The sequence below is a fragment of the Lactuca serriola genome, chromosome 5 (genome assembly GCF_051521515.1).
Source record: "Lactuca serriola cultivar US96UC23 chromosome 5, Lser_US96UC23_V15, whole genome shotgun sequence".
NCBI classification, from domain to species: domain Eukaryota; kingdom Viridiplantae; phylum Streptophyta; class Magnoliopsida; order Asterales; family Asteraceae; genus Lactuca; species Lactuca serriola.
Genome location: NC_136412.1, coordinates 345,274,237 through 345,290,758, shown reverse-complemented (window position 1 = coordinate 345,290,758; position 16,522 = coordinate 345,274,237). Strand labels below are relative to the sequence as shown.

Below are 16,522 nucleotides of genomic sequence, written 5' to 3'. Positions count from 1 at the left end.
TTTAAAGTAGGTAGGATTCATACATTACCGGGGGGGGGGGGGGGGGGTTGTTACACGGCTTTTAGTGGAAACTTGAAAGATTAAGACAAAAATAAAATGTTTTGTAATCCAAATAATACTCAATTGTGGAACTTGATTTGGTTCTAATAATAGACTTAGTGATAATAAATACCTATGATATCTTAATATGAAAAATAAAATAAAAATGAAGTATAATGTTATAATCGGTAACCATGGTTAAACAAGTTTAGATTCTAAAGTAGAATGTATTAAAACTATAGTGTCTTGAAAGGGTGGATTTTGAAAATATAATTTTACGATTTGGAGTTTAATGTTGCAAATGGTTAGATTTTGATAGTAAACTATCTTAATAATAAAAACTTTGAAGTTATAATGCTATAAATGGTATCCAAAACCAAACCCGTTTAGTTTTTCAAAGTACACTGACTTAATAGGAAAAATTAATAAAATTACAATGTCTTCATAGGTTAGATTATGAAAGTATAATATATTAATATTAAGTAGTCAGTAAAGTAGGGTTTGGTTATTTACCTTGGCATCGTACCTTTTACTCCAGATTTCTATGTGTTCTTGACTGCTCCAGTTATCCTATCAAATAACCACAAATTAGAAATTAAATACATAAATAAAGCTTTACTTACAATCTTCATGGGGAATTGATAGAAACAATAACCAACAAATAAACAAGGAATCTAACGGGAGATTTAAAAGTGGAAAAGAAGATTCAGTTTCACTAAAATTAAGATGCAGATACAATGAAACAAATCAGAGAAGATAACCTTCCTGCCCAAACTATTGCTAGCCAATTCTTTCTAACCAAAAATGCAGAAGATATTCCCCACTACTACCAGGACTCCTATTTATACTTAGCTAAGGTGTTTCTAGAGTGGGGTGTAAAACAGTAAATAAGAAATATTCCAAATAAGTCCCTCCATCTTTGCCCCTATATTCATATACGACTCATTCTCTGTCAGGAATCAATCTATGTATTGATAAGTGTTGATAAAAAAATCAACTACAATATGTTAGACCTAACACATTCAAACCAAATGACTAATCCAAGATTTTGACCATAGTTATTTTGCTAGTACGACGCAGATCAATGAAAGAGAAACGAGAAAAAACATTAATTGCAATTTCTTTTTTCACTAATAATGGTGTCTTTCAAGAATTACTTTAAATAAGTATTAATTTCTTGCATCTTACCTATCAATAATCTTTAAGCGTCCTCCAGGTGCCCACAACCCTATATCAATTGCATCCATCCTTCTTCATCAGTTACTTCCCTCCTGACAAAATCTTATAAATGTTTAAATGCAAGAAATATCAGTGTACTTTCATTGATTTGTGCATTGTAGTATCAAACTTTCATTTAAAGTCAAGACATAGCAATTTAAATTTGTCAAAGTATAATGTCCTAAAAAGCAAATAAATAAATAAATAAATAAAAGTACAATGCTATAAATGGATAGATTATTCAAAGTAAAATGTCACAACAAGAAAATGCTATAATTGGGTATAAATTTCAAAGCAGAATGCCCTAATAAAAAGAAAGATGAAAATACAATGCTATAAACATCTATAAAAATAGAATGTCCTACTAATAAAATAGCTAAAAGTAGTATGCTATATGATTGGGTATATTTTTCAAAGTACAATGTCTTCATATGAAAAAGTTGAAAGTAGAATACTGTAATAGAAAGAAATGAAACTAGGATGTTGAAATAAAACTCACATAAATGAAAGTAAGTTGTTATTTATGGCATTTACCCTAAAAAACTTGAACTTTACGAAAATCCATGACATCAGGAGACAAGGGCAGGGTGATGCAACTGAAACCATAAACGAAAGTAAGTTGTCTTTTATTTTGTTAAATACTAATTAAACTCCCCCACATACCATAGCATAGCATAGGAGATGCCCGAAACTACAAGGCGCCCTCCCTCCCTTGGGCTTGCTGAAGAAAGTTTTGCAAATTGTTACCTTTAATTTAAATAATGCTTTTTGCCTCTTCAATGCATTCATAACACTGCAATAACCAACCACACACACACACACACACACGTAACCGAGCATCAATGATTGAAAAATACAAAAATTTATCATACCCAACCCATCATATGCTCTGTTATATATTTGTGTAACACAATAGGTTGAACTCAATTCCGCCATGTCATCCAACAATTTCAAGTTGTTGACCTACACAAATATGAAAATATTTGTAAGTAAGCCAAAAAGAAAGAACAGTTCTTACATGAACTTAATTTTCTTTGAAAAGGTACAAAACCAACAAGGATAAATTAGTATTTGTTTTGGGCATGGGCCACTAATCCAAAACCAAAAGCTGACTGAGAGTTCTGGCAATAAGTCGTCCATTTGTATCTTTAAAAAAATGCAAATAAATAAACTATAAAGTATTTGTTTTGTACCTAATTCGCCTTAAAAAATAATAAACTACTCAACATACTATTCTCCAATAACTCCATCTACTTGTAATCTCGGAAGGTTTCAGATGCATACCTATTGTGGAAGAAAATTAGTGATGTGTTTTTTTTTTCAAATATATACAATTTCAGTGAAGAAAGTATTAGTACACAAAATTATGATGTAACTTGTAAGGTACCAATTGCATTTCTTCAATTTCTCTGGAAGAACGACATTGTACCCTTGTTCTACCACTAACTACCACAACTACAAAATCAGTAACTATGGTGATGAACTGTGGAGGGTTTACGTTAAGAATGTATATTGTACATGAATATGAAATCTAGAGTTGATAAAAAAAAAGCAAACCATGGAACAACAAAAATGTACATTGATTTAGGCAAAATTAATCCCATGTATGTGAAAAGTATGTATCAACTACTCATGTCCTATTTGACAATCTTCTCCTATTAAACTAATTTCATCCAGAGGTGATGTGGTGTTGAACCTTTTTATTTTTCAAAGAGATCAGACTATTAATTAAACAATGAAAAAAAGAGTAGTTAGTTACATTTGTTAAATAATGAAAAAATTACCTCGTGTCTATCAGAGTATGTATTCATCAACTTCTTCAGCTGGATGTTGTGCAAAATCTTAAAAAGCAACAGGAAGTTGGTTATGTTGAATAAATCATTGGACCTTGGAAAATTAAACATGTCTACACAATATTAATTTTACCTTGGAAAATCATACACGTGTTGGGTCCCGGGTTGCTGACCTATAATCCAGATAGATGTACACTATTATTATGCCAACAAATCTAAAAAGAAAAACCATCTATCATAGTCATACCATACATAAAACATTGACCCAACGCAATTTCACTTGGCATATGATGTGTTCGCAAAAAATTGAAGTTTTTCTTGAAATACCCTTGTCGTCCATTAAAACAATAATAATAAGAAAAAAAACCTGTTAGTGTTTCTTCAAGTTAACGATTGTTGTTTTTGGATGAAAAGCTATAAATACATTGCTATTATAAGTAAATATTAAAGAAAATTATCTATTAAGTACTAATAGTAAAACAAAATTATCTACTAAAATATTAACAAAAATTGCAATACCTGATGGCATTTCTTGTATAGATCATGAGAAAGAATGAGATGAAATCCGTACTTTCTTAATATAATTGGTTTGGCTAAAAGGTAACACCAATAAGATCCTTGTTCAAGCATCACAGCTGAACGAAGAGGTTCCTGCAAAAAATAGAAGTTTTTCACAAAATTCTCATATTTATATTTTTATTCATAAAAGAGAATTGATTATTACCTTAAACACCAGCACCCTCTTTATATTCACCACTTGTTTCTAACATTTCAATCCACCAAAGACCACCACCATGTGGCATTTCCCTTCCATGATGTCTTAGTTTTCTAAAAGAATGTACACTTTTTAGATAAATAAAAAAACTTGACTAAATAACAAATATAAATTGTAAGGAATTACCAGGCGTACGGAATAAGTGTTGAAGGCATTTTCCATGCAATATTTAGGATCTTTTAAATAAATAAGCAATCATTTTCCTGAGAATAATAAATAAGTACAAGTTTTAGATACAGAGGGGTATTTATGGAAATACACAAACAGGGTCGTAGACTCATACACAAATAGGGTCGTAGACTCATAGCTATAGCTACCTGTACACATGTATACTGTTTCTAGGCTTTGTCAGCTTGTAATCAATGGATTGAAGGCGGTTATCTGATAAAGCAAGGTATTTGAGATTCAATGGAACTAAAAATGTACCTTTAAACATTAACATAAAAACTAAATAAGAACATAAAAAGTATGAAGTTTTTTCTAGTGTTAAGGGTAAAAACATACATGTTAACACTTTGATTCTCGGGGGCATCTTCTTTTCCTTTTCTAAACCACAACATATGTATTTGGTTTCTAAAACCTTTTCTTGTTGCAGAGTATAAAATGGAATTTTGTCAAAGGAATCGGAATTAAGTATAGCAATTAATCTCAGAGTAATGTAAAGTAACTTGTGGTTTGCAAAATACTTTTAAAATGAATGAAATTGGTCAACAAATTGGAGTAAGTCATGTGTATAGTTGGAAGAAAATGGAAAGGATTTCGATTCATTTTATGTGTTGTTTTGTGTTTGGTTTGCAAATTATTCAAAAGAATTGAAGTGAAATTATGTTAAATGACCAAAACACCCTTTAGTGACTTTTTTTTTATAAAAGAATAGATAATTACTGGAAAAGATTTAACTCATAAAACAACTAGTAAACACTAATTATGTAAACATCAAACATACATACTCTAATTTCATAAACACTAAAAGAAAAAGTAACATACCATTAAAAATGAAGACAGATAACTAATTAATACTAATATAACAATTGATTATAAATATCTACATTTATAGAGTTGTATATTAGGGTAAATTAGGGGTGACAATACATAAGAAGATGCAAGATTCGAAAAACAATATTTGGGTTGTAATGACAAATTTAGTCTTTTTAATGAAGAAATATATAAAGGAATTCCAATTCTTCCCTAGGAATGATAAATCCGCCGAACACAGATTTTGGAGGAGTTTAATGGAATCCAATTCCATCCATTTTGTCAACCACATGTGTAACTTAAGGATTATTCCATTCCAATTCCCTCAAATTTCTATGGATGCCCTAAATTGCTAGTAGGATTAAAATAGAAAAGGTAGGAAAGAAAAACAACATGCTGATTTAGAACAAGTCATGTTAGGAATAATATCCTTCAACTGATGCAATTGAGAAAGGTTAAAAAGTTTATATTTAGGGACAGTTATTCTATTATACAACCTTAAATAATTTTTTTTTTCAGAAAGAGCCTCACCTGCATCCTCTCTACTGAGCAAAAAGCCAAGATGCTGACCAGGAGAAGCATTAGACATCTGTCAAAAAAATCCATGTCATTCAAGTTTAACTTTATGAAAAGATGGAACCAAATTGTATCACATCAAATGCACTAACATTCAATTCCCATGGATTTGGTTCATGATCAGAAGCAGGGGTAACTGATTCATGTTAAAAAGTTTCACAAACTTATTGATAGGATCCATGTCATTTGAACAAAACAACCAACATGCCTGCACATTCATTGTAATTAAAGCCATGTAATTTAAATGGGAGTATGAGCAACAATGCACTTTAAAAACTTACATGTAATAGATGATCAAAGGATACATTGCGTACAAATTCTTTATTGAAAAATTGGAACCATGTTTGATACAAAATCAGGTTGAGAAGCTGCAGGGACAAGTAACTAACAATAATTTTAAAATGATAAAATTTAAACTCTTAGAATTGTGTGTAAAAACTTACAGATGGGTATAATTTCTAATTCTATAGGTGATGGATGGCTCTAAGTACGAGTCTGAATCCTCATTGTTTTCTGCATCAGCAATAACCAGTTTTAAATCAAACAACTAATACTACAAGGCTAAATTGGCTAGTAAACAAGTTACTTAATAGGAAAGCATTGTAATATGTGATGAATGTTGTGAACATGTAAACAGATAAATTTATTTATACCTCAACATTTGGTACTTGTCCAACATCTGATGCATACAACATTAGCAATTTGAAGCCTATAAACAATATGGAAAGGCTTTTCATTATTACCCTATTAGATATTTTGTATGTTTATTAATATTAAGTAATTAACAAAGTACAGTTTGGTTTCATAATCTTTAGAAATTTATGTACCATGGGGAATCAATCTATGTGTTGATAAATGTGGCAGATTATGTGACCCTAATAATAACCCATGATGATAATGTTGTTGTTAGCCAGAATTGGTTATTCATAACAAGAGATTTGAGTAAGACATTTGTGGTCTGATCTGATAAAATTGGTTATTCATACGAACACATTTTGAAACAAGCGTACCAGACACGCTAAATCAGATTTTACAGAGAAAAAAATCAATAAAAAGATATAGGAGAAAACCCTAACGAAACGATCAACAAAACTACAGAAAAACTATGTAGTTTCCTTATGATTTTAAGTTGCAATACAACTTGTGCAATTAGAAAACCAGAGGTTACTGAAAAAAAAAACGCAACTATGCTTCGATTTTTCTCTTATCCATACATATAGAGGAGATTACAACATCTGAAATACAGAAAACCCTAGAGAACTAAAATAAGAGGGAAAAAGAATGAAAAGTTACAGATAACTTCTTAGGATTATCGACATGGTTGTGAGTGTCCTACGAAGGGTGGGAGTGCTTGTGTCTCCGGTGAGCTGAGTTACAGAGGTCGTGATGAGTCGTCTCCGACGGTGTTAGGAGAACGAAGCGGGATGAGTGAAGTGAAGAAGGAAGAGTAGAGAAGGTGATATTTTATGCGCCAATACACCGAACCAAACCTTTTGGCTTCCCAATTCCAACGGTCATTTTTATAAAACCTTTTCCAAAATTAAAACCTTTCTAACCTACATGTCTCCGGATCGTGAGTTTTGTAAAATGCGGTTTGTTTCCCCCAACTTCCATATGTATTCCAAACAATTGACATAAATGGTCCCTTGAATATTACAATATTTATTTATGCGAAGGAGTTCAAAAGTTTTTAACTTGCATCTTTGGTTTAAAATCTCAATTTTTGGTTGATTTGGTCATAAACAATTTGAAATGAGTCTTTTATCTTTTTCATTTATTTTTTCTTTTTTTTTTCTATTAATTTCAATATTAAAATATTTAGAAAAACTAAAAAATAAAATCCTACCTACCTACCCCTCTCCACCAATAACCACCCCCCCTCTCTCTTCCCCTCTTCTTACATACGGACACATGTTTAGTGCTTCACTTGCAAAATCCAAATACATACAAACAAAACAAAAATATAGGTCATCTTCGTCATCAGGTTCTTTCTAATTCAAAACACACACATACCGACCAACACACATGTTTGGATTCTGAAATTTCTTTCTTCAATACTTCTGATTCACTCTCCAATGTGCCACTTAGTTCCTGTTTCTCCAATCAATGCTTTCAAATTAGTACCAATATTTAGTATCGTAACCAGTTTATTTAAATGTTCAGTGCACCATTTAAAATGTTAGGTGAAAATTTTGTTTACATTGGTTTATTTAAAAAATGTATGAATATAAATGCAATGTTACATTCATTAACTTAAAAAAATAAATAAATAAATGAGCAAACACCAACAATAAAATATACATTTTTTGTGGACACCTTTCGTATATGTCCTTATAAATTACACCTTCTCCATATTATATGTCTTTTTAAATTACACATTCTTTGGATTATATGCAGGGCATTGGTCACGATATAATTTCTTTTTATTTATTTATTATTACTATTATTGTTAATGTTGTTATTTTCATGTCGGAGGTTTTCTGTGAAAGCAGTATCCAATTTTACGGTTTAGGGTGTCGACCATTTTACATCTCCTACCCTATTTGTATGGAATTGAGACTGAGGTAATATTATTGTTTTAATAAATTACACCTTATAAAACCAACATATTAAATCATTTACTTTTTCAAATTTATAAAACAACTTAGATCCATATCAATTTGTTTACTTTGTATTATTTTCGTAAAATAACCTAAATTTGTTAATATGATTATTTATCAATCGTTTACATTAATGTTGTTTGGAATTATATATACAATTAATTTTGAGTGCGGCTTACGAACAAGTATTCAACTGATGGCTTGGACGATTTGACTCGGCTTCAATATCATCGTTGTTTCCAGACGCTTTGGAATTGGAGCAGTGGTGGTGACCAATTAATTTTGGGGGCCGAAAGTATTATAAACTAAAATTAACTTTCTTACCAAAGTAAATAAAAAAATAAAACCAAATTGTTTTCAACAAATAAACACCAAAAACACCTAGAAAAAGAATTACAACTCATTTGTTGAAGCTTTGTGACATTTACTCTCTTCACTTTCATTGTGAGTTTCTTCGTCATCAACCTTTCCTTTGTAAAAATAATCCTAAGGTTTTCATTATTCTCATGATTGTATCTATAAAAATCAAAATGAAGGAACAATTGATTCAATAAAAAAATAGACAAATCATTCACCAGCTTATTCCAGAGAAACAATAACAAAAATCTGCAATAACCAATTTAACAATGTGTAAAATAGAGTATAAGTGAAAACAATAACTCATCTAAAATTTGTAACAAACTATTTGTGGTGGGTATTGTTCTTGTTTGAAGCAGATTAGCAAACCTAACCCAAAAGATTTTCAGTTTTGTAAATTCTAATTGGTTGTTTTCAGTTCTGTAACAATAACTCATCTAAGAAACTTGGGATTTTTTAAGCTAGATGTGAAATTGAGTTGATGATTTGTTTAGCTCTCGAAGCTGTCAATTAAGGACCGGACAGTAGGACAACGGAACACAAACATAATAGAATCGATTTTGACTTGTCGCTTTGGAGAAATTGGAGAAATCGGATTACTGAGTCACTAGTGAAATCGGGAGGGGCCACAACCCAATTTTGACACTAAAAGGCCTATAATTAAAAATTCTAAATTTATATTTCTTATATCTAGCCCAAATATCTTATGGGTTTGAGCACTACAACATCCCTATGATGTACATGCAACCCTAATGTTTTGGATCTAGTTTTTTCTCAAGTTGTACATGCAAAATATTATCCAAAGCATGAACCCTAATCTAGTATACAATTTTCGAGAATTATAATTAAAACAAAGTTAGATGAATACCTTTTCCTTGTAGCTTGTAGATCTTGACCTTCAAGAGTTTAGTGCCTCAATTGTTGCACCTCTAATGAGTCACAAACACCAAGTAGCAATTGGAAGAATATGAAAGAGGTAATGGAGGCTCTAAAATCGGCTAGGGTTCTTTTTCTTAATGCTTTGACCGATTTCAAGTAGCCAAGGAGTTCCATATATAGATGAGCTGCAAGGGTTTCAGGTAAAACCCTAATCTGATTGCTTATGCCTTAAGCAGTCCAGTAGATCCTTCCAGAAGGCCCCCTTTGGACGAAATCTATGTGGGTTACACATATAATTTCGTCCACCCCTTACTAGGGATCCATAAGCCCAACTTGCAACTATTAGATAACTGCAACATCAGTCCCCGTAATTAATCAGTCTCTTTTGATCACCAAATTAATTTCCGATCAATACTAATTAAATAATATGATTTCTCAATTAATATATTATTATTATAATATATTAATAAATCCAAAATCTACCTCTCTATTCATAATTCATCCTATCAAATTGTTATGGTGAAGGCAACCCAAAAGGACCATGCTACTATCGGGTCAAGTACATACAAATTACAGTTATAGGCTTAGACACCTAATCTAACAGTCTCTCACTTTGATAAGTCTAATAATTGTAACTGCAATTATGACTTCAAAATCCGATTAGCAATCGTAACTCTCAAAAGTCGTTGTCGAACTCTGGCCTAGTCAATGACGCGTCCTTTAGATAAGGGATCATATAATCCTCCATTCTACAAGATATCATGTGGACAAAGACATGGAACATAATCATTCTTAATGTCCAACAGTTTGTTTCTCGACTTTGATCCGTCTGACATAGAACTTAATTGAACACATCAATTTAGACTTGACCGAGTCCGACACATAAGTCAACAAAAAATCATCGAGGGGACCAAGATATCTCTTTTACCCTCCTAGGATAAAAAGAACATATAAACTTCGACTTATATCTTTGTACTATTTACTCATCAGATCGTACACAACCACACGTTTTATAACATCAAATTACTGATGTGTATACGCATTATCAATGCACGATCAACTCACAAAAAAACAACTCATATATCTCGGTTTAAAGATTATACGGTATTATCGTCTCACAATCACTCGTGATAAATTCCATGAAGTGATTCAAATTAGTGTGGGTTTAATCCAATGCTCAAATCTTATTTCAAGACAACTCATGAATGTTGCAGCAAACCTTTGTTATGTCTAAACACTTAGACAATCTACAAACCAATTCATGACAGTTTTATCCTCATAACTTACTCTCAAAGTATGATTGACTGTGGATAATTAGAACAATCTAATTATTCTGGAAGTAAAACATGCAAAAGTGAAACAATAGTAAACAATTAACACAAGATAGTAAACTTTACTCATAAATAAAACTCCTTTATTTAATCATCAAATGTCAATTACATTATATCTATTACAGGTTTCTAAACAACTATCTAATCACTAAAACTAATATCGTCCTTCATACCAATACTCCCCGCATGCTATAAGTGCTTAACCCTGCTCAGACCCTTCGTGAGGGGATCTGTTGGGTTCTCTTCTGACGATACCATCTTGACTACGAGGATTCCCTCTTCTAACCGATTTCTGATGAAGTGGTATTTTCTGTCGATGTATCTGGATCTACCATGATCCCTTGGTTCCTTGGTTGAGGCAACCGCTCCTTCGTTATCACAGAAAATCTCCATAGACACCTTTATGGTTGGTACAACTCCGAGGTCTCCAATGAAGTTCTTCAACCATATTGCCTCCTTCGATGCTTCGCTCACTGCTATGTACTCTGATTCGCACGTTGAATCAGCCACAATCTCCTTCTTGGAACTTTTCCAAGTGATCGCTCCTCCATTCAGGGTAAATACCCAGCCCGACTGAGGGCGGAAGTTATCTCTGTCGGTTTGAAAGTTGACGTCACTATACCCTGTCGCTCTCAAGTCATCACTCCCACCAAGGGTAAGGACCCAATTGTTAGTCCTTCGCAGGTACTTCAGAATGTTCTTCACTGCGGTCCAATAAGATCTACACGGGTTCCCCTGATATTTGCTAACCATGCTCAGCGCAAAAGCCATATCAGGGCGAGTAAATGTCATAGCGTACATGATTGAGTCAACGACGGAAGCATATGGCACTCGACTCATGTGACTATTTTGAGGGATTTTTGTTTGAAGGTGAAAGGTGGAGCCACGGTGACGGTCATAGGATGGAGTGGTTCTGGGAAATCGAAGATCTTATGATTGAAACAATGGTTCTATGATCCATCTGTGGGAAGTTTTGATGGGATGTGTAACACACACAAAAATCACAAGAAATTTAAACTTTTTAAAACCGACTCAAAATCACAAATTGTTTACACACATAGTTTTCAAAACATTTTGAACATCATAGTCTCCTAAATTCACAAGTCATAAATAAGAGGATGTGTATGGTCACGCCTTCGTCTTTCCGTGGTCATCTGAAGTACCAGAAACATAACCTAAAACTGTAACCCAACGGCTAGTGAGATACCCCCGAAGTCTAGTCAACCATCGGGTTGGAATACCCTAGGCCCGCTCAACCATCGGGTTGGAATGTCAATCTATAATGGGTCCTTTCATCCTCGGGATGGAATACCCTCGGGCCCAATCAACCATCAGGTTGGTGTGCCTCCGACCTCTTGGCTTACGCACAAAGCAGTAAAGCCTCAACCACCAACCAAATGTGTGCACATATAACAAATAAACATATAAACAGTCAACAGACAATCAGACAGATCATACAGATCACCAAGGTTGTAAAAATCGCTCGACGGTAGCTCGACGGTCGACTGGGGTCAAGCGATTAATCGGTTTGGCGGGGATTAATCGGAGGATTAATCGGGGACCATAAATTACTAATAAAACTATTTTAAAACATAATATATCCTAAGAAAAAATAGTATTTGAAAATTTAAAATTTTTAAAATTTGAAATATTTGGTATAATATTTGAATATTTGAATATTTAAAAATTTAAAATGTAACACCCCGTTTATTAGATGATTAAATGGATAAAAATCTATAAGTGAATAACAACCCTAAAATCCATAATAATTTGGGGATGTTTATACTCTGATATACTTGACAGTTGTTATAATATTTTGAGATACATTGCTTATGATTTTTATATGAGGTATATCTGATGGGTTTTAGCCATAAGAACTTTCCTATGTGCGCATGCAAAACTCTAATGCTTGGATCTAGGCTTTCTAATTAAACATGCTTTGAATCCAAGACTTGTAATGACTAATTAGGTATAAGAACAATAAAAAATCAGATCTAGAAGCATACCTTTGAATCTCTTGTTTGATCTTGTTGTCTTGGAGCTCTAGAGTCACAATTGTCACTCCTCTAATGCTTACAAACACCAAATAGCAAAGAGGATGATTTGAGAGAGAGAGGCTAGGAGGAAATCGGCCAGGGGTTCTCTATTCTCAATGAGGTGCCGATTTCCTTAAGCCATGGGGTCTATTTATACTTGTAGACTCCTTAAGGGTTACAACTTAAACCCTAGTTGGATAATCTTCTCTTAAAGCAATCCATATCCTTACCATAGATAGCCTTGGACGATTTTGAGCTATCCTTAGCTCTAGAATTCGTCCAACCCCTATCCATTAAGGATTTACAGTCTAAAGTTTAACTATCAAACAATTGACAGTTTATACCCTCTTATTTAATTAATCTCTTTAAGTCACCAAATTAATACTAATTAATTTATGACTTATATTAATCAAATAACAATATTATTATTCCTTATATTATTCTCATAATATATTAATAATATTTATTCTCTCTTAATAAATCATCCTATCAAGTTGCTATGGTGAAGGCAACCCAAAAGGACCATACACAACCGGGTCAAATACTTGCCTAATATAGTTGCAGCCTTAGACACTATTCTAACAGTATCCCACTTGGATAAGTCTAGTAACTATATGCACAAGTACAATTCGATTTGCAATCGTAGCTCTCAAAGACGCTGTCAAACTCTGATCTAATCAATCTTGTCCTTTAGATAAGGGATCGTAAAGTCCTCTGTTAGATATCATGCTGACAATTCTATGGAATGATTAGTCAAGCATTTAGGTTTCTCGATCTCTGATTTATTCGACATAGAACTTAATCGAACACATCAATTGAGTTCTGACCGGGCCCGACACATAAGTCAAATCAAATCATCGAGCGGCCGAGATATCGCTTTTACCCTCTTGGGATAAAAGTTACAGATAAACTTCGACTTATATGCATTTACTTATTCATTAACCAACTATACACAACAATGCGTTTTATAACATCAAGTTACTGATGCGTTTTCACATTATCAATGTACAATCAATTAACAAATAACAAACCATATATCTAGGTTTTAAGACTATATGATATTATCGTCTTGCGATCACCCTTTTATATCATATTCCATAAGGTGATTCCAGCAAGCGCGGGTTTGTTCCAATGTCAAAACTAGTTCATAAGCACTCATGAACGTTGCAGCAATCCTTTGCTATGTCTAATACCATTTAGACAATCTACACACCAATTCACGACAATCTTCATTCATATCTACTTCCAACATATGAACGATTGTGGACAATTTGAATAATTCGATTATTCTTAATAAATTCAATTATTCTGGAAATCAAAACATGCAAAGTGAAACAATAGTTAAACAATTAACATAAGATAGTAACATTACTCATAAATAAAACTCCTTTATTTAATCATCAAATGTTAATTACATTTATCTATTACACGTTTCTAATACTATCTATCTAATCTATGCTAATATCATCCTTCAGCCCAATACTCCTAGCATGCTGCAAGTGCTTAACCCTACTCAGTCCCTTCGTAAGCGGATCTGCTGGGTTATCTTCTGATGATATCCTTTTCACTACGAGTTGTCCTTCTTCTACACGATGTCTAATAAAATGATATTTTCTGTCGATATGTCGTGATCTACCATGATCCCTTGGTTCCTTGGTCAAGGCAACCGTTCCTTCATTATCACAGAAAATCTCCATGGGCTCCTTTATGGCAGGTACAACTCCAATATCACCGATGAAGTTCTTCAGCCATATTGCCTCCTTCGACGCTTCGCTCGCTACAATGTACTCTGATTCACACGTTGAATCAGCTATGGTTTCCTGCTTGGAACTTTTCCATGTCACTGCTCCTCCATTCAAGGTAAAGACCCAGCCCGACTGCGAACGGTAGTTGTCCCTGTCGGTCTAAAAGTCGGCGTCACTATACCCTCGCACCTTCAAGTCATCACTCCCTCCGAGGACTAAGAACCATTCCTTCGTCCTCCGAAGGTACTTAAGGATATTGTTCACCGCAATCCAATGGGCTCTAGGATTCCCTTGATATCTGTTAACCATGCTCAAAGCAAAGGCTACATCAGGGCAAGTACAAGTCATAGCGTACATGATTGAGCCAACTGCGGAAGCGTATGGTACTCGGCTCATTTATGCTATTTCAGCTTCGGTACTCGGACTTTGAGTCTTACTCAACTTGGCATTACTTTGTATCGGTAATTCTCCCTTCTTCGAGTTTTCCATACTAAAACGTTTTAGTACCTTCTCTAAGTAAGTGTTCTGACTAAGTCCTATTAATCTCTTACTTCTTTCTCTTACTATCCTTATTCCCAAAATGTAAGAAGCCTCTCCGAGGTCCTTCATAGCGAAGCACTTCCCGAGCCAGGACTTAACTTCCTGCAGAGTCGGGATGTCGTTTCCTATGAGTAATATGTCATCGACATATAGAACGAGGAAGCTAACTATACTCCCACTGGCTTTGATATATACACATGATTCATCTTCGCTTCGTACAAATCCAAACTCTTTGACTTTCTCATCGAAGCAAAGATTCCATCTGCGAGACGCTTGCTTAAGTCCATAAATGGACTTCTCAAGCTTACACACTCTATTCGGATGCTTCGGATCCACAAACCCCTCTGGCTGAGCCATGTAAACATCCTCAGCCAACTTTCCGTTAAGGAAAGCGGTCTTGACATCCATTTGCCAAATCTCATAATCATGAAATGCGGCAATCGCTAGCATCACTCTAACAGATTTTATCTTTGCAACTGGTGAGAAGGTCTCATCATAGTCAACTCCGGGAGTTTGAGTAAAGCCCTTCGCAACTAATCGCGCTTTATATGTGTGTATGTTTCCATCCATGTCGGTCTTCTTCTTGAAGATCCATTTGCACCCAACGGTCTTACGTCCGGGCACATTATCAACCAAATTCCAAACTTGGGTATCATACATGGATTGAATCTCGCTATCCATTGCCTCTTTCCATTTCGTAGACTCCGGGCCTGCCATGGCTTCCTTATAGCTATTAGGTTCATCAAGGTATATTAGTGTACCGTCACTAATATACGTGTCGCCTTCGGTAGTAATATGAAAACCATAAAACTGGGGTTGAACTCTAACTCTATCGGAACGTCTAAGAGGTAAGGAATCGTCAATCGGTTCAACCGGAGTTTCCTCCTCGGGTTAAGTGCCAGCGGTAGAGGTTCCTTCATCTATCGACTCTTGAATCTCTTCAAGCTCGATTTGCCTCCCACTGTCTCCTTGGCCTATGAGTTATCGCTCTCGGAAAACTCCTCTCCTCGCAACAAAGACAACATTGTCCTTCAGTCTATAGAAGAGATATCCAAAGGATTTCTGTGGGTAGCCGATGAAAATACATCGCTCACTTCGAGGTTCGATCTTGTCGTGAGTATCTCGTCTTACGAAAGCCTCGCAACCCCAAACCTTTATATGTGCCAACGAGGGAGCTTTCCCTGTCCATATTTCGTGAGGTGTTTTGTTAACCTTCTTAGTAGGGACTCGGTTAAGGATATGGGCGGCAGTCTCTAAGGCATACCCCCAAAAAGAGATAGGTAGTGAAGCACGACTCATCATAGAGCGAACCATATCCAATAAGGTTCGATTACGCCTTTCTGCCACACCATTCAACTGCGGTGTCCTAGGAGGCGTTAATTGTGAAACTATTCCACACTCCTTGAGATAATCGTGGAATTCAAGACTTAGGTACTCTCCTCCTCGATCGGATCGAAGCATCTTGATTTTCCTGCCCAATTGATTCTCCACTTCATTCTTGAACTCTTTGAACTTTTCAAAGGTTTCTGACTTTTGCTTGATTAAATAGATATACCCATATCTACTATAATCATCGGTAAAAGTCACGTAGAAGCGGTTCCCATCCTTCGTGGTTGATCTAAATGGTCCACACACATCGGTATGTATTAGGTCCAATA

General features: G+C 34.4%; 1 long non-coding RNA gene across 1 annotated transcript; it reads right to left on the bottom strand.

Moving 5' to 3' along the window:
* Positions 1-3,584: 3,584 nt before the first annotated feature.
* On the bottom strand, positions 3,585-5,744 carry LOC145052081 (uncharacterized). Its single transcript, XR_013683966.1, has 6 exons — positions 5,658-5,744; positions 5,469-5,584; positions 5,332-5,389; positions 3,952-4,028; positions 3,775-3,878; positions 3,585-3,701 (listed from the first exon to the last, which is right to left on the bottom strand). It is a non-coding gene; the product is annotated as an uncharacterized LOC145052081 (long non-coding RNA).
* Positions 5,745-16,522: the final 10,778 nt, after the last annotated feature.